At 41.3% G+C, this 19337-nt stretch overlaps 1 protein-coding gene across 25 annotated transcripts in view; it reads left to right on the top strand.

The window, feature by feature from the left end:
• The window catches only part of SIPA1L1 (signal induced proliferation associated 1 like 1), a 385638-nt gene that overhangs the window by 75306 nt on the left and 290995 nt on the right, over positions 1-19337 (top strand). For 13 of the 25 annotated variants that reach the window (XM_036432531.2, XM_045579159.1, XM_036432516.2 and 10 more), the window contains exon 2: positions 519-577. The exons of 3 other annotated variants lie outside the window; for them this stretch is intronic. The gene's annotated coding sequence lies outside the window, so the exon portion shown is untranslated. Of the gene's footprint in view, positions 1-469; positions 578-850; positions 962-1444; positions 1537-6690; positions 6793-19337 lie in introns of those variants that run through there. 9 more of the 25 variants (XM_045579093.1, XM_045579107.1, XM_045579067.1 and 6 more) reach the window with 5 other exon arrangements.

Raw genomic sequence — 19337 nt, 5'->3', positions numbered from 1 at the left:
TCCTCCCGCCGCCGCCGGTCTTCTCCGGCCTTCCCACCCCCGCCTGCAGTTACCTGTCCCCTCCCCCACTCGGCACGCACCTCCCCGTCCCCGGCGCCCACCTAGGACCTCGGAACCTCGGGCCCCCAGACACCCGCGCTCGTTTCCCGCGCCGGCCGCCCCCTCGGCTCCTAGATCTCCCGAGGGCAGGCGGGCGGGATGGGGGGCGCCGAGCTTCGGAGGCGGCGCGAGCCGGGACCCATGCGCCCAGACAATAGTTGATGCTCGGGGACCGGGCACCTCCGCCCCCTACTCCACCGGGAACGCGCCCCCCCACCCCTACCCCGCCCCCGCCGGCTGCGCTCCAGTCTGCATTCCGGGTCCCCCCCGCTCGGAGCCTGGCTCGGGAGTTGGGCTGATTCGCCCCTCGCCTCCCCTGGAGGCCCCTCAGCTCCGCGCCCGCCCGACCCAGCCTCGCCGCCGGCCCCTCTCCGCAGAGGGGCGCGCGCCGACGGCCCGCGGTTTCTCTTTCTCCCCAGGGAGGGCGCGCGGCGGACCCGCCCGGGACGCGCGGCGGCCCCGGAGGCCGGGCCCAGCGGTAAGTGGCCCCCGCGCCCCAGATCCGGCCAGGGAAGTGGTGTGTGTGCGTGTGTGTGTGTGTGTGTGCGCGTGTGCGTGTGACTGTTGACAGCCTCCCACGGCCTTCTGGCCGGAGCTCGGGTCTGGCACCCGGAGCGGGACCCCGGGCGGTCAAAGTTTTATTTCCGATCCGGTGGCGCGCCGGCACCGCAGCCCGGCGGGGGCGAGTGTGCGCGGGGGCGAGTGTGCGTGCGCGCGCGCACCTAGGCGCCCCGAGCCGCGCCGCTCTCCGCCCGGCGCCCGCGGGAGAGGCCGGGGGACCCCCGCGCCCCGCTGGGGTGGCTGCGCCCACCTCGCTGCCGCCGTGGTCTCCGCGGGAGAGCCTTTCCTTCCAGCCACCTGGGTGAGCGCTTGGGAGGCTGAGCTGGCGGGGCCGGGCCGGGAGGGTGAACCGCGAGATAGAGAGGAGAGCAGCCCGGTGCAACGGCTGGTTTATTTCTCTCCCCGAGGTCCGGGGACAGTGAGATGTAGGGGTGCGCTCTCATCTCAGGAGGGATTGGGGGGGAGGGGAGCGTGAGGGTCCTGCAGAAAGAACTTTACCTCCCTCGCCCCATCTGTTTCCAACTTCCCTCCTGACCTTTAAAGAAATGTGCGAGGCTCTCTCTCCATCGCTCCCCGGCGTTTTTCAGGGGGACTGACTCGTAAGCGTGTTGGGCAGGTTGAAATTTCATTTATTATTCATTCCATTTAGAGAACCTACGGACAAGGGAAACGGCTCACTTTCAGGAAGGATGTTGCTGGAGTCGTGGGTATTCCTTGCGAAGGGAAGCATTTGGGGGACTGATGGGTCCGAGACGGCATTTGTCTTATGGATTTTATTTTTCAGTGACGGAGGCAGCCGTCCCTGACATGGTTACTGTCTGCTACACGGTGAATGTTTCTAAACGGGGAGCCAGGGATGCGATGCAAATTTCAGAGGTAAAGGTGTCGACTTTCATCAGGTTCCAGGTCTATCTGGATGAACTGGGGTTGGCGTTTCCTCTATAAAGCAAACCTCTTTCATGTTGAAACTCTGACTCAGACTCTTAAAGACATTGTTTTATGCTGGTACTCCGTGGGAGTGAATTGTCAACTTTCTCTTGATTTCTCCTATGGAATCTTCGTCCTAGGAAAAGATTCTCTTGACTCAATTTTTTTTTTGAAAAGTACAAGGGTAAGGCCTATGGAATCGATTCTTGGTAGCTCGGTAACGGTATTTTTCTACTTTTATATAATCTTGTTTTAATGACTTTTACTTTTTGCTTTTTTGAAAGCTGCAATTAAGCCATTTTTTTTTTTTTTACGAGGATGGGAAAGAAAGCTGATGGGAATAATATGGAACAGTGCTAACAGTAGTTTCAAATAAAAGGTTTACATAAAGCAGTTTATGGTCACTGATGTCTCTGACTATGAGATGACATACCAGTTATTAACAAGAATATTAACATTAAAGCATTTTTTCCCATGGAATAAATTAGGTCTACTCAAGCATTAGCAATTAACAATGCATTTACAATGACGTGGGTGGTGATTTGCATGGAAATGGTTAGGGGCAGAATAAGAGCTTTTGGGGGGGATGAATGGTTTCATGTGGCTGACCATTTATTTTCTTATCTCATTATGCCTAGTAAGTAAAGGACTCTTGAAGTTGACAGTATCATTAGATTTCTCTAGCTGACTGAGAGAACAAGCTTGGCAAGTGGCTCAAGACAGTCAGTAGGTGTTGCTGTTAGCTTCTCTGCAGTTCCTGGTACAGCTGCTCCAATTTGAAATTGCAGTTCCGGTGCAGTGAGCTTAGATCTGAAGCGGCAGGCAGTGTTAGCTGTGACTTCATTGTAGCATTCCATGGCAAGGTTGACTTGAACTCAAAGCACCTCACTAAACTTGTATATTGAGATTCTTTTAACTCTATCCTTTCGTTATTCTTTTCTGGCTTTTGTATTTGCTTTTGCTTTTGTAGTAGGTGTATAATTTTGGTATCTTCCCCCCCCCCCCCCCATTTTAAAACAACTTTTAAAAACTTCCTTCTAGTAGCTTCATTGAAGTCATAGATTATTGACGATTGCTTGAAATTAGCAATTCAGTAGACGTTGGGGGATCTTGGTTGACTCTGAGTTGAGAAATATATATCTTCAAGTTTGAAATTTTAAATAAATTCCTATTCTCTATCTCTCCGAGCTGTGAAACAGGAACATGAGCAGAGTTAGAACAGTGTAAGAGTACAGATTCCCCAAATCTTACCCACTTAGAGGAAAATATGTAGTGATTAATGATAATATGATTATGTGTTTGTGTCAGTCCTTACTGTTATATTATCATTTCTGTTGGTCCACCTCAATGCACATCAATAATAATAAACTCATAACATGCTAATTAGACTGAGCAGCCAAACTAACTTCTGGATGACTTTTTGGACGAAGCTGGGGTTACGAGGGCTGAGGCAAGCTTCAGCTGCTGCCAGGGCCCAGCCCCTTGCACGAATTTTGCATTTCGTGCATAGGGCTTCTAGTATAAAATATGAGTAATCTGCTGAAAGCGGTTTGGCTCAGTGGGTAGAGCATCGGCCTGCGGAATAAAAGGTCCCAGGTTCGATTCTGGTCAAGGGCATGTAACTTGGTTGCAGGCACATCCCCAGTAGGGGGTGTGCAGGAGGCAGCTGATCAATGTTTTTCTCTCTTCGATGTTTCTAACTCTCTATCCCTCTCTGTAAGAAATCAGTAAAATGTGTTTTATTTAAAAAAAAAAAAAAGAGTAATCTGAAGATTTTCTCATGATATCTCACATTTGGTTCACTGACCAAATTGGACTTCCTCTGAGGAAGACAAATAGACTCATCTCCATTAATATAAAGTTAGACCTCTGTTCTTCCTTTTGACTCAAATCACGAAGTTCATCTCAAATTCAGATCCCCATAATATCACTATGTCCCTAACCTTTTGAGAGTTGTAGTAGGTCAAACAGTATTTAGGGGATGCTTCTATCTGGAAGGCATGCTCTTAGATTCTATGATTCCCAATGGTGAATTACAGTGTGTTTCTGTCTCAAGGAACTGTGCAACGGGGCCATTTGTAGTAAACTTTCCTAGTTTGGTGTTATGATATCCTGATGCCCCCATGGAGGTCTTGCATAGCAGGCAATTATTTTTGAATTTTAATTTACTTAAATTAATTTCTGAAATAATTTAATTAAAAGTGATTTTTTTGAAAAATAATTTTGAAATCATGATATACTAAAGAATTTGTTCTCAGAAAGACTGGGCTTAAGTTTTCCAGGTACGGGAATCTTGAAAAATAATTGAACCTTTTTCTGAACAGTCTTTCCAAACATCTTTTTCTGCAGAGATGGGCACAATACTTGCCTCACATCTTTTCTGCAAAATTTTGTGAGTGCTTTGTAAACCATGAAGTCTGTTTGTAATTGCATTTTCTTACTTTTTGATAAGCAGATTCATAGATTGCTGGAGCTAGAAGGAATTTTGAGTAAAAATCATTTGGCCCATCCTTCCCATTTTACAGATGGGTAAACTGAAGACCAGTAAGTCACAGTGCTTTGTTGGAGGTTATACAACTAGTTGGCTGTCAGAGTTAACCCTACTTTTGTTTCCTGGTTTGTTTGTTTTTCAAAGCCTATTAAGTTAAAATTTGTTTATTACTTTTTCCCTCTGACACTTAGGGTTCAGTGTTCATTAAATATCTAAACTGCGAAGTAGAAAAACTTAAGGAAACAAAATCTATGTAAAGGTTGAAAAGCTATGAAAGCAGCATTGATGTAGTATTCAGTAACTAAGCTCTAGTTAAAGTTACTCAAATTCCAAAGTAATGGAAAAAAAATTATGAGTTAAAGTATTTACATTGTAGAGCCTGTATGCTTGTTTTTTTAGGAATCTTTGTTAAGTCAGAGCACAATGTACTTGTATGTTCTTAAGAGAAGCCAAACTTAATTTATTCTAGTTTGCCATTTTCTTCTCTTCTTAAACTTGTTTTCCATTTGTAGAAGAAGTGGTTGTATCTTCCTTATTTCTGAAACAGTGGCAACTTTTGGACCTTCTCTCAGCTACCTGTAAGGGTAACCAGAGGGCAGGGGCTGGGGGTGGGGAGGATCAGTCAGGTGGAAGGATAACTGCATAGAAAACAGGAAAATGTTGTAGGAGCTTCCTGTTGAGAACGTGACTGATTTATACAGCACTACCCTACCTTCCTCCGGGGTAATCTGAGCCAGGAGACAAACATTCCTGCCAGTTAGGTGACTGCCTTTTCAATGAGGGGCTTTCCCTGTTCTGGGCAGGGTTCATTAAGCCTTATGGTATTCCTTTAGAGCTCACACAAAAATTTGTGTCTTGTTCCATATACAGTGCTATTTAAAGTATGGGCGTTTCACTGTCACTTGAACTTGCCAATCTAACCTCTCCATTGCACCTCTACTTTTTAGTATGGGAAATAAATTGTCCTCATTGGATTTTTGCTTTTTGGTTTTCTTCTTAAAAAAAAAAAAAAAAAAAAAAAAAAAGGCAAACCATCAAAGCCCATGCATGTACTCACATTTGTACTTTGTTTTTCAAAGGTTATACAGTTTACCCTTGAACAACATGGGTTTGAACTGCGAGGATCCAATTTTACACTTTTTTTTCTTTTTAAATAAATACTGTGAATGTATTTGCCCTTATGATTTTCTTAATAATGTTTCCTTTTCTCTAGCTTACTGTATTATAAGCATACAGTATGTAATACATGTAACATGCACAGTATATGCTGACTGTATGTTATCTAGGCTTTGGGTCAACAGTAGTCTATTAGCTAAGTCTTTGGGGAGTCAAAAGTTATCATCAGATTTTTGAGTGCACTGGGGTGGGGAGTGGGAAAGGGGAGTGGTTAGGGTTCCTCACACCTGCATTGTTCGAGGGTCAACTGTATATAAGTTAATTACTCTTAAGATGAAGCTCATTTATTTTTTCCGTAGGCTCTTGATGAGCCCTGGAGTGAGTCAGAAATATAAAAACTCCCTTTTGTTTGGCTTTCTTAAACACAGATGATTTGGGTGAGGGATGGACTAATATAGGTGTCATAGGGTTTCTGGTTGTAAGGGTAAGACCACCTATCTGGTGGATCTTTTGAGGATAGAGGTCAGTCCCCATCCACCTTCTTTTATTCTGGCCTGAGGAGAGTAAGGTAAATCCAGTTGAAAATAGAATATGAGTGTACTTATTTTTGTTTACTTTTTTATTACTAGTGGCCCGGTGCACGAAATTTTTGTGCACTGGGGGAGTGGTGTTCCTCAGCCTGGCCTGCACCCTCTCCAATCTGGGACCCCTCGGGGGATGCCTAACTGTTGGTTTAGGCCCAATCCTGCTGGCTCCTAATTGCTCACCTGCCTGCCTGCCTGATCACCCCTAATCACCCTGCCTGCCGGCCTACTTGTCCCCCAACTACTCCCCCTCCCCATTGGCCTACTTGCTTCTGCTCTTGCCAGTGTGATGGCCCCCAACTGTCCTCTTTGCTGGCCTGCTTGTCTCCAACTGCCCTCCCTGCCAGCCTGATCACCCCCAACTGCCCTCCCTTCCTGACCTGATCGCCCCTAACTTCCTCTTCCTTAGCCCTGCCATCATAGCTTTGTCTGGAACGAAGTCTGAAAGGTCTCCCACGGTCTCCTGGTCTTATTAGCATATTACCCTTATATTAGTATAATTTTTTTTAATTGTCTAAAGTTTTACAAATGTCTCCTTTCCCTCCAATTAACCCTCCCTGTCCGCGTCCCCCCCTCCCCCCTCCCGCCATTCCTACCCCGGGAAAGCCACTACTGCCCCAGTGATGAGTATTTTCTTGACATTCTAGAGAGAAATTATACCAAAATGACACAGGGGACTGTCAGGGGCTTCCTTGGTAAATAGCAGTGCTTGGTGGGTGTGCCACTGAGTCAGCCAAGCTGTTTCTGTGCCTCTCAAGGTCTGTGATGAGAATGTTCAGCCTTTAGATTCTAATTTGTTACTTGTCATGTTGCACCAAGTTCTCCCTTTAATTAGGATTGTAGTATGCCTAACTTTAAACAGAGAGAAACAGGCAATTGCATAATGTTAGATTTCCGTTTTTTTCAATGCAGGAGAGGCAGGAGGAGAATGCACGCTTGTGGGAGAATGCCTGCTTGGAGAGGGACAGTTATGTTTGTACAAACACAGGGGTCACTCAGAGGCAACTTGAGCAGGTAGGACATCCAACCCAGGTAGCCCTGGATTCCTTTTCCCTCTTTCTCCTCCCCCAGAGTAGGTGCAGGTTAAATGAATTTTACAGACCCAGCAGTGAATTCTGGTTACTTCTCCTTTCTCTGTCCACTTTCCCCACAACACCTTTTACTAAAGTTGCAAGGATAGTCATTGATTGGATTTTGTGGTTCAGCATCTTGCTTCCTTTTAGAATGAGTTCTGAAGTTCTCAGAATAAAGCTATTGAGAAACAAAAAGCCAAGGGCTATGTGCCTAATGGTCATGTTCCTATAATCAAGACTCAACTGTGATCAGTATCTTTTACTTTGACTCCTCTGTTATTTTTCTGTAATTTATTCCACCACCCGGTATTCTCAATTATTTGCGTAGGTAGGAATTCTGGTTTGATATATGGTCAGAGAGAGTACTTATAAGGAAATGCCTCTATGATATGCAGTTATAAATGACTAGAATGGTCTAACATTTTCACCCAATTTGACTAAATTTTACTGTTTATTTCACTAGTATGTACCTAGGGAAAAATGGAAAGCAGTATTTCCCCCTATTTTTGCAATAAGTGTAAGTTTGTGACTTGTTTGAACTATTACTATAATATTTTGGAGACTTCAGAAACACATGTTCTTAGTCTTAAAATGAGGGTTGGTGTGTTAGCTGATTTGACTCTTCCCTAACCATCCTGGCTGCTCCAATGGAGACTTCAGAAGCTTCTGCCAATATACTTTGCCAGACTCTAACTTCTGAGTAGCTGGTTTTTCATGTGTAAAGAGAGTGTACTCAGTGTATGTATATGTGTTTGGGGTGTGGTTTGGCTCCTGGTTTGCCCTTGAGAAACCTGTTTGCTCTGGCCGAGCCTGAATGTAGTTTTCTAACCTTGTCTCTTTTTCAGTTTTAGAAATGCCTGTTATTCTTCAGAGTCTTAGTGTTACTTTATTTTATTTTTAAAATTAGGCTCTTTGTGCTGATCCTTTGTAGGAGAAAATGAGGTATAATAATTGCATAACAAAACTGTTTCAGTAGAGCCCTGGGTGTTGTGACTTAGTTGGTTGGAGCATTGTCCCATGTACCAAAAAGTTTGCAGGTTCAATTTCTGGTCTGGGCACATACTCAGGTTGTGGATTCGGTCCGGGCAGAAGTCAACCAGTTGATGTTTCTCTCTCTCTCTCTCCCTCTCTCTCTCAAATCCATACAGCTAACACACACACACACACACACACACACACACACACACAAAGTATCTGTTTCAGTAGATAAATGATTATGGAGAATAGGATTCACAGATAAGACTTATTACAAGTCCTGGAACCTCAACCCAGTAATGGCTTTCAGTGGGATTGTTCTGAAGGTCATTTTCAAGGTATGTTTAAAAATAGTGGTTTTCAGTGCCTTGGGTAGGATGTGTTGGGGGGAGCAGTGAGCACTTGATGGAGAAGGTAGAAAATTGCAGTGACTGCTGGGACTTTTCTCCTGGGGAGCATGCTAGATAGGTGAATAGATGGTTTGAGATTCTGTTATGCTTCTTCCCCACCCACTTGAGAACTAATGGTTTTTATGCCATTTTTGGATTTGTGTTTGACAATAGGCAAATAAGTAATGGACTTAAACCAGAAAGCAGCTTCCTGGGGGTTGTGGAAACTTCATTTTGGATGGGTGCAAAAGAGAACCCCCTATTCTCTGTTCAGTGCCATTGATTTAAAAAGACAGAAGACAACTTGAAAGTAATTTGGAAATGACTATTAAGGGCTAAAAGGGCCAGGCTGCTTAACTCCTACATTGGAGGTAGGACATATAAATCCAGTTTGGAATTGCATGTTAGCACTTTGGTTTTGGGGTAAAAAATAAAAAGCATAACGTAAAATTTGCCTTCTTAACCATGTGTTAGTGTACAGTTTAGTAGTGTTAAGTATACTTATATTGTTGTGAAACAGATCTTCAGAATGCTTTTATCTTGCAAACCTGAAACTGTACTCATTAAGCAGCTGTCCATTTCATCTCCCCTCATCCCTGGCAATCACCATTCTGCTTTCTATTTCTATGAATTTGACTGTTTTAGTGGATTATGGCGTACTTGTTTTTTGTTGGCTTATTTTACTTAGCATAATGTCCTCAAGGTTCAAACATATTGGCGTGTGACAGGATTTCCTTCCATTTTAGGGTTGAATAATATTTTAGTGTGTGTATATTTACCACATTTGTTTATCCATTCATCGGTAGATGGACATTTGGGTTGCTTTCAAATTTTGGCTACGCCATTAGTGCTGCTATGAAGATGGATGTATAAATATCTCTCTGTGAACTTATTTTCGGTTCTTTTGGATATATCTCCAGAAGTGGGATTGCCGAATTATGTGGTAGTTCCATTTTTAATTTTTTAAGCAGCCTCCATACTATTTTTATAGTGATTGCACCATTTTACATTTCTACCAGAAATGTATGAGTTACTTCTCATCCTCACCAACACTTACTTTGCTTTTTTTTTTTTTTTAATAGTAGCCATCCTATTAGGTGTGAGGTGATAATTTCATTGTGGTTTTTAATTTTACTTCTGTAATGATAAGTAATATTGAGCATCTTTCATACACCTGTTGGTCATTTTTATATCATCTCTGGAGAAATGTCTATCCAAGACTGCCCATTTTTTAATTGGGTTATTTGATTTTTTATTGTTGAGTTATAAAAGTTCTTTATATATTCTGGATATTAATACTTTTAATACATATATGATTTACAAATATTTTCTCCCATTCTGTAGATTACCTTTTCATTGTGTCTTTTGATGCATGAAAATTTTTGTCTAATTTAGGTCTTTATGCTGTGCTTTTGGTGTTACAGCAAAAAAATCATTGCTGCATACAATGACATGAAGCTTTCCCCTCATTTTCTTCTATGAGTTTTATAGTTTTGGTTCTTATATTAGATCTTTTATACATTTTGAGTTAATTTTTACATATGGTGTAAGATAAATGTTTAGCTTCATTTTTTTGTATAAGTATCCAGTTTTCCAGCACCATTTGTGGAAAAGACTGTCCTTTCCCCACTGCGTGATCTTCTGACCCTTGTCAAAGGTCAGTTGACCATATAAGTGATTGTTTACTTCTGGGCTCTCCTATTCTATTCTATTCTATTCTATTCTATTCTATTCTATTCTATTCTATTCTATTCTATTCTCTATTCATCCAGTTGTCTGTCTTTATGCCAGTGTCACCCAGTTTTGAATATATTAGCTTTGTAATATATTTTGAAATCAGGAAGTGTAAGAGACATTTACTTTATGCTATTGTAGGGGTTAAGTACTAGAGAATAGAGAAGTTAAAAATAGGAAAAACAATTTATACAACTTCTCATTTTTTTTGAGTGGACTAGGCTCACTTAAAAATGTGGTAACATGATTTAAATGGCAAAATGTATGCAAGACTATCAACTGGCCAACAGTAAGAGCTGTGGACTAGCACTTCCTATTTTTCAAAGGACTTTCACAGATATTTAGTCCAACGACTTGGGAAAGCTTCAAGAGGATGATGGATCTTGAATTTATCTTGGAGACTGGATGTGTACTTCAGTGGGTATAAATACCTCAAGCCATCTGTGTCCATTGCATCACAGTGCTGTAGGGTTAATGAAAGTTTCCCGTAATAATCTCAGAATTTTCAGTGGGATTAGTTATTATAAGAACTATTGTTTGTGATTTTTTTTTCCTTGACAGATACTGCCTTTCCTATTCCAATCCAGTAGTTTCTTATTTTTCATATCTGCTCATTGAATGGCAGTGGGCAGCCTACAAAGAGCCATAGCACTGTTTTAATTTGTATGATGTGCAAAAAACAAGGAAATTAACCTGGCTGGGTTGTATAGGGTGAGTGGAAGGAGAGAGATTGGAATTAGAACAGTGAATTGAGTGGCTGCTTCAATGATTTAGGATATTTAAGACCTACTTTCTCACCTTCTTAATAAAACTAGGGGGATAATTTTGGTTGGGTGTATTGACAAGTCATTTAGTAGAATGTCTGTGGGGAAAATGGTTGTTTGCTTACATATAGCGTGCTGCAGTAAAGAATTATTTAATGGTGACCAAATAAATTTATGTGTACCTGGGTACGTCTCTAAGCAGTAATTCACTCACTTATCCTATAAGTATTTATTGACTCTCACTGTATGTCAGGGGCTAGTGGCCACTTCTAGTGCAGAAAGGATAGATTCATGATTCCTGCTCTCATGGGACGAATACTCTTGTAGGGATTTGTTTGGTCCTTTTCAGTGTTCTATCCTCTCATCAGGTTGGATTTTCCTTTTAGTCAAAGGGCACCTGTATTACTTCTGGCATAAAACAATTGTAGTTGAAAATAGCCCCACATTAAATATTCTTTGTGTAGAGGAAGAAAGAAACACTATATAGTTCTGCCTTGGTTTCCAAGGAGATGTCTTGGCTAAATTTGTTTTATCAAGTGCTTTTCTAAGTAACAAATAAAGGAAACTGGCTCTAATGAATCTGGTTAAGGTTTTCCTGAGGAACCAAATAAGGTTTTAAAATCTTGGTTTCTTCTTTTACTCCTGCGCCTAGAGAATATAGAAACCACATTTTGGCTAATTCTGGATTTATCCAATAATTGTGACATCTTAAAAGAGCCATGTACCCTTTTTGGATCTTCTTTCATTTGTTCATGTAACAAATTTTCGATGTGCACTAATGATATACCAGATAATATTTTCATGTGTAAAAGGAAGAAAGTTGAGGATTGAATTAAGTTTCCTTGAAGGCCAACAGTTAAGATTCTTTGAATTTATTAGTGTGATTTATAGAGATTTGGGGACTTTTTGCAGATAGTAGAAATGTTTTTGAAAAAAACTAAAGAAATAGAAATATAGAGTTTTTGTTTTTAACTTTAAAACATTTTAGTGGGAAAATTCTATAATGCTGGATCATTTTAACATTAATTTCATTCTGATCTGAAAAAAAAAATCTACATTTTAACTTAACATTGACAGTCTTTCCTTGAATTTTTGGTAGAAGAAAGTTCTGAATCTAATCTTTCTGCTGTTACTTGTAACACCTTATTTCAGATGATTGATATAGTGCCAGTGTGGGAGATTTAGAAATGCTTATCACCTCTCCTATGTTCTCAGTTCTGAATCTTTTAGGGCTCCTATCACTTATGTGTGGGGTAGTCTTGAGATATGGTGACACATGTCACTGGGTGCAGAAATCACACTGAAGATCTTACTAGCAACACTGTGATCATTAGTTGGCAATTGCTCATGCTGCAAATATGTCAGATTCAGATAGCCCAGTGTGAGTTTTTGTGTCTTTATAAAATGATAATTTCATTTTAATTTGTTGTTAGAAATTCAACAGAGTATTGCTTATGTGTTATAAGATTCAGTTATGAAAAGTAAAACTTAGAAATTTTCCCCTCTTGAATTGTTGGCTGTTGGGAATCTGGCCCCATTGTCACTGAAGAACATTGCGACATTTGTTGTAGTTCTGGCTATGTGGCTGTGACCATTTTTTTCTTTCATTTATTGACCAGCAACATTTATTGAGTACCTTTAGATGGCAAATACTATTCTCATCCTGGATATTCAGTTGTGAACAACTCTTAAGTGAGATAGGAAGCCACTAGATGGAACAAAGGGGTTTGATCTGACATGTTTTTAAAGGTTAGAACTCTGCTGTGTAGAGAATAGAAGCGTGTGTGTGTGAGTGTGTGTGTGTGCGTAGGGAGTAAGGGGAGGCAAAGGTGGAAGCAGGGAGATATTGGATTCTAGCAATAATATAGATGAGATGTGATGATAGCAATGGTGGAGGTGATGAGAAGTGTCTGGGTTGTAGGCATAATCAAATGGGGCTAATGTGATTTACGGAAGGGTGAGATGATGTGGAGTGAAAAAGAGTGGTGTCAAGGATAACACACACCAAGGTTTTTGGCTGAATGACTGAAATAATGGAGGTGCCATTTATTGAAATGGGAGAGACTGGAGGAGCAGGTTTGGGTGGGGAATTATGTGCTGATTTGTACATGTTGGGTATGCGATACCAGTAGATGTGCAAGTGGAGAAGTCAAGTTGGCAGCCGCGTAGGTCTGCCAATCTTCCTGAGCTTCAGTTTTCTCACTTGTGAAATGGGGAAAGTATTGGCCCTTCTCAGAATTCTTGAGATAAAATGAGATAAAAAAGCTAAAAGCTTCTAAAGTTATGTCCTTTGGTGGTGATATTACTTCTGGAAAGTACACTGTTACCATCTTTTGTACTTTGTGGTCTCTTTTGAGCTACTTAATTCATAGGCCAGAATGTATTGTGGGAAGTTAGCATTTGCCTTCCAAATGCTTTCTCTCCAAATGGATAGAAACACTTTCTGTGATCCATTCTGAGATTTCTGGGCTGCTTCTGGAAGAACTTGGCATTTTGGTTCCTTCCAGGGTGTCATGGGCTTTATTTTGTGTAAAGACATTGGGACACTACATGTGTGGCACCAAACTTGCCCCTTAATAAACATAGTTTCAGGCAAAAGTAATTTTATTTAAGTGGGAGGATATTGTAGTAGGAAAACAAAAAGGCCCTGTCTTTTCTCAAAGTCTTTGTTATTTTAGGCTTTCCATAACTTAGCTCAGGTAAGGTCTGATAGGTCAGATTTATTGGGGAAGCCATTCTCCGTGCACTCCTAGGTTTTTTTGATTGCTTACAACTTGGTTATAAGCAGGTGAAATATATTAAATATATATTTGAACCCACTGAATTAAAACTTATTTAAGATACGCGTAAAATGTTGAAAGCATCAGTCTTATATTTCAAACAATGGTATTTTGAATTTACTAAATGTCTTTCCTTAGAGGACGTAATACATAGTTGTTTCCTTAAAATGCAGTATTTGTCGATAATTGGCTTCTTCCCAAAAGTGAGATGTTGCTTTAGGAACATCTTCAGTCAAGAGATGTGGTGCTGGTTCTTGGTTCTTCTCACCCATGAGGCAGTTTGAACAGAAACACTACTGCTCTTTCTTCACTGCTCTGCTCATTTCATTATCCATCCATAACAGTGATTTTCAGATGGTGAAACGCAAGAGGCAGCAGGAATTCTTAAAATGTGCAGTGCCTGGCTATTTAGTCAGGGGCACTGACCTCTTTCCCCTTAGATTGTCAAATAAAAAACTGACAACAGCCAATACAACAATAGCCATCCAGTGTGAATATAAAAATGTACTTTTTGTTGTTGTCAGATTGGCCAAAAATATATTTTTTGGTGTGCCACAGAATTTTAGTAATTACTTTTTGTGTACCATGAGACGAAAAAGATTGAAAAACGCTGATCTACAAGATTCAGTTGGGTATTGGCTGTGTCTGTTTCCTGTGCAGGTTATGTGATTTAGAAGGTGAAATTACGTGGCCTTGAGTGCCTGACACATGTTTATGAATAACTGACAATTGTTGGGAGCCCTGTCTAAGGAAGTATTCTAGATGTTCAGTGAAAAGAGAGCAGCAATGGCTTTAATGAGGGGATGTGTCAGTGTAACAGGACCTATATTTGTTAGGAGATATGGTGGAGGCAGAAATTATTTGGGTTATTTTTTGGCATCTTTCAAATAAGGACATCTCTCTATATTAGGGTTTTTGTTAGATCCTCAGATTTATAAAACAACTTTACTCATCTGCTCTATAATTGTTAAGTTATATAATCTTTTACTTTTCACCAAATTGTCTTGCTATACATTATTTTATTTCAGCTTCTAAAAAAATGAACTGTAGGTATCTAGTGTAATATTACTTGATATAATTGTTGGAAAAAACCCCATGTCTTTGCTGTCCTTTTGAAGTACATTCTATATAATAAAGAGGTAATATGCAAATTGACCATCACTCCAACACACAAAGATGGCTGCCCCCACGTGGACACAATATGGCCACCACAAGATGGCCAGCAGGGGAGGACAATTGGGGGCGACCAGGGGAGGGCAGTTAGGGGCAGCCAGGCTGGCAAGGGAGGGCAGTTGGGAGCAATCAGGCCTACAGGGGAGGGCAGTTGGGGGCAACCAGGCCTGCAGGGAAGGGAAGTTGGGGGGGAGGGGCACAGGCCTGCAGGGGAGGGCATTTGGAAGGGACAAGGCCTACAGGGGAGGGCAGTTGGGAGTGACCAGGCCAGCAGGGGAGAGCATTTAGGGACAGTCAGGCCAGCAGGGAAGCAGTTTGGCATCAGTCAGGCTGTCAGGGGAATAGTTTGGGGATGATCCGGCTGGCAGGCAGAAGCAGTTAGGGGCAACCAGGCAGGCAGGCAGGCGAGCAATTGGGATCGAGCAGTTCTGGATTGTGAGAGGGAAATCAGACATCCCTTGAGGGATCCCAGATTGGAGTGGGTGCAGGCTGGGCTGAGGGACAAACACAACGCCCCCCTCCTCCACTGGGCATTAATTTCGTGCACTGGTCCTCTAGTATTAAAATATTTAGATAAATTGTAAAAAAAAAAAATAATTTTAAAGGAATGTATATGTTTAAATCTCTGTCTTTTTCATGCTTCTAGAAGGAATGTAACTTATTTTAAACTTTCTAAAATATCTTGTAATATTTTCTAAATTGCCTGATGGTTTTTATTTGAACTGGAGTCTTAACAGTCATTTTTATGGGGAGATATTCTAAGTTTTTGAAGTCATAGTACCTATTTATGGGCTCCTAAGTTTTTTGTTTTTTAAATAACACCTTCATTGACTTTTACTTACTGTACAATTCTCCCATTTGAGTTGTGCACAATAGTTTTGAGTACATTTGTAGAATGTGTAACCATCTCCATAAACAATGTCGGAACAACTTAATTATCCCCAAAAGAAACTACAATCCATTTGCAGTCACTCAATTTCCTTCCAACCCCTGCCTACCTCCCCACCCTCATCCACCATTAATCTTTCGATTTTTATAGATTTGCCTATTCTGGATGTTTTGTATAACTTTTGTGGTATTTTGTGACTAGCTTCTTTCACCTAGCTCTATCAAAGCACATCTATCTGATTTTTTTAAAGAACCCAACTTTGGTGTTGATGTTACAGATTTCAGAATCAAAACCAGATATTCACAGTCTGCTGACATAAAAACTACAGCCTGTGTTGGTACCAGAGAAAATAGGAAAATAACATTACGTGTGAGTGTGTGTGTGTGTGTGTGTGTGTGTAGAGTGAGGAGCCCCTCGGGTACTAATCCTCTGCTCACCTGACCATTGTCTGCTTCTTCCTTGAATTTTCCAAATACCTCTTAGAAATCATCTCTGATTCTTCTCTTTCCTTATCTTTGGTCTGGTCTGGAACTCTGCCTTGCTTTGTTTTTCTTTTAAATTGATTCCTGTTTTCAACTTCTCTTAGTTTTATTGCCACCATCTTAAGAACAGACCCATGATGTTTATAGGTAGCTATAGCAGTCTCCTTTCTGACCTCTTTGACACCTGCTACCCCACCTCCAGTCCAGCTTGTCTGATTATTTCTAATGTGTCACTTAGGTACGGGTGCCACCCTGGAGGAATTAAAGTGGTTCCAATACCTCTCCACATCAAACTTACACTTTCCTGCTTGCTTTTGTGACCTTTCTCTTGGGTCTCTCCTTTCTTGTTTATCTTCTTTCTTTTTTTTTTTTTTTTTAAAGTCTGTGTCTCTGTCTTCATATGCTGGGCCTCTGCTTTCTCCTCTCCCCAACTATTGTGGCTTCCTTTGAGCATTTGTTCATTTTCAGTTTTAGTTCTATTCCATTAGAAATGTGTGTAAAATCTACTAAGTTCCTCATGCGTAGCTTCATCTCTCTTACCCCCTTCCTTGCATATCATGCTCCTTACCATTATCTTATCTCCCTAGCCCCATTGATGCCATGCCAGCCCCAGAACTCTAGTTTTGTATCTTTCTCATCCTTCAAGATCCACCTCTTCACTGATACCTTTCTGGTTTCTATAACTCATCTTGGTTTCTCCCTTTGCCGAAATGCTGTTGTGCTGTGTCGTACTAGTATACTTACAGAGCTTAGCATTTAATAATGCATGATTCATCAAGGATGGATAGCCTTTAGAAGACTCAGAAGGGACATTGTCTGTTGTCAGAAGAGTTGAAAGTCTGTCATGTGAAAAGAGGAGAGATTACCTTTGTCTTCTCAGACGCCACAGGGTAGAACAGGGGGTGAATATAGATTTGAAAGAACCTTTCTAGCAGAGCTGCATGCAGGGATGACAGGTAGGCACAGGCTAGATCATTTTTGTTGGGGTCATTGTAAAGGGCATTCAGATGATTCATGAGGTTCAATGAAAGTAGTACTTCTCAGACTCTAGAGTGTCACAATCACCTGGGAAGCATGTTAAGTACAGATTCCCAGTTTTTGGCAAGTTTAGGTTAAATAGTCTGTGAAGTCAGGTTTGGAAACTTTTGAGATCCTATGAGTGTCTCATTTATTTACCAAATATTATTGAGTGTCTGCATGTGTGACCATGTAAAGTTATGGGTTTTGCCTTCAAAGGACCTAGATTCAAGGGGGAAGGAAGAAGATGGGTGAAACCAGGTGAGTTCTTGTCAGGTAGATGTGGATTTTTTGAGGATAGGGACCATTTATCATTTTGTAGGGGCACATTGGCATTTATTCTGGGGTGGTAAGCCTGCTGTTTACTGGTTGACTTGTAAAGCTAGTCACTTGTATTCTTTATGCAGTTGTTTTCACACAGCTTAACTTACTAGTTGGAAAGAAGCCGCTATATCTACAGTTGTTTTATGACAGGTTTAGCCTTTTGATATTTGTTGTTTCCTACTAATAAATTAACATTGGCTACCACTTACTGATTACTAGCATGCCAGGCACTTCATGTCACATTATTGCTAATCTTTATAACAAGCTGCAAGATAGATGTTAGGACTCTGAGTGGAAGAGAGGATGTTGAGTTCCTATTATAGAACTTCTTCTTATATTGATACTAGAGGCCGGTGCACAGATTTGTGCACTGGTGGGGTCCCTCGGCCTGGCCTGAGGGGATCAAGCCGAAACCAGCTTTCTGACATCCCCTGAGGGGTCCCAGATTTCGAGAAGGTGGTTCTCAGGTGATGCACCCTGGAATCAGGCTCCTTCCTCTCTGGTTCTGGGTATGTCACCCGAGAACGTAGCTGCCAAGTCACCTCAGCTTGTCAGCTCCTGCATTGAACACCTGCCCCCTGGTGGTCAGTGTGTGTCATAGATACCAGTTGGACAGTTGAATGGTCAGATGGTTGCTTAGGCTTTTATATATATAGATACATTGCAGCATTTACTGAGTTGAGAAATTGTCTAGTGCAGTCATCTGTTGGGACTAGGGTAGTGCAGTCATGTTTTAGCTCTATGCATAGAATGTATCTTATTGTTTGGAATGCCAGAAAGCCTGTCTACTTATGATAGGGTAGTAATGACGATTACCCTGTTGGTTAACTGGTCATTTGTTTTAAACACTATGCCACACTGATGATAGAAGCTCTCCACCTATTTTTCCAATGAAAGCCTGGTCTTACTGGTAGATTTAAAAAGAAATTATTTACCTATTGATGTTTTAGAGAGAGAGGAAAAGAGAGAGAAACATAGATTCTTGTTCTATTTATGCATTCATTGATTGATTCTTTTAAAAAAAAAATATATTTTATTGATTTTTTACAGAGAGGAAGAGAGGAATAGAGAGTTAGAAACATTGATGAGAGAGAAATATCGATCAGCTGCCTCTTGCACACCCCCTACTGGGGATGTGCCCTCAACCAAGGTACATGCCCTTGACCGGAATCGAACCCGGGACCTTTCAGTCTGCAGGCTGACGCTCTATCCACTGAGCCAAACCGGTTTCAGCCATTGGTTGATTCTTATATGTGCTGTGACCAGGAATCTAACCTGTAGCCCTGGCTATTGGGATGATGCTTTAACCAACTGAGCTACCTGGCCAGGACTTACTGGTAGATTTTTAAGCCTGTATGTACTTTATCATTCATCCGTTTTGAGACACAGTGGAGAGTCAGGGGCTGTTTATTATATTTTCAGTGATGATCAGGATTTCTCAAAACTGTCATGTGACCCATTTGGTATGTTCCCTCTCTGTGTATCTGTTGTAGGACTTGGGCATGTCAAGGTGACCTCCAGAATTCTCAGTTAATAATGATATTAATGTCTTTGCTGAACTTTACCAATAGTTCTTTGTTAGGTTCTTTATTTATACCATCTCATTTTATCCTAGTGAAATTCCTGTTAAATAGGTACCAACAGCATTTAAAGGACAGTGAAACTGGAGCTTAGAGACGTTAGTAACTTGCCTAGCTTTCAGACTCCTATCTGTTTGCATTTCTCCAGAGGCCCTCACAGGAGTGATACCATTTCTTTAATTTCTCTCACCTTCTGTTGCTGGCTTTACTGAGTAACATTAAGTGGTAGATGAGTAAACTTTTAGGAGGTGAAGAAGAGCAAGTATCTCAGACTCCTAGGGAAAATTCTTGAGTGATATGTTTAACTTTCTCCCTTTCAGTGGAGTCAAGTTGATGGTTATCATTGAATGTTCTCTTTGACCAGCTGAATTTAGCTGAG

Source organism: Pipistrellus kuhlii, unplaced genomic scaffold (assembly GCF_014108245.1).
Source record: "Pipistrellus kuhlii isolate mPipKuh1 unplaced genomic scaffold, mPipKuh1.p scaffold_m20_p_1, whole genome shotgun sequence".
Lineage (NCBI taxonomy): Eukaryota > Metazoa > Chordata > Mammalia > Chiroptera > Vespertilionidae > Pipistrellus > Pipistrellus kuhlii.
Note: the sequence above shows the minus strand (reverse complement) of the source record. Positions and strands in the feature narration are given on the sequence as shown.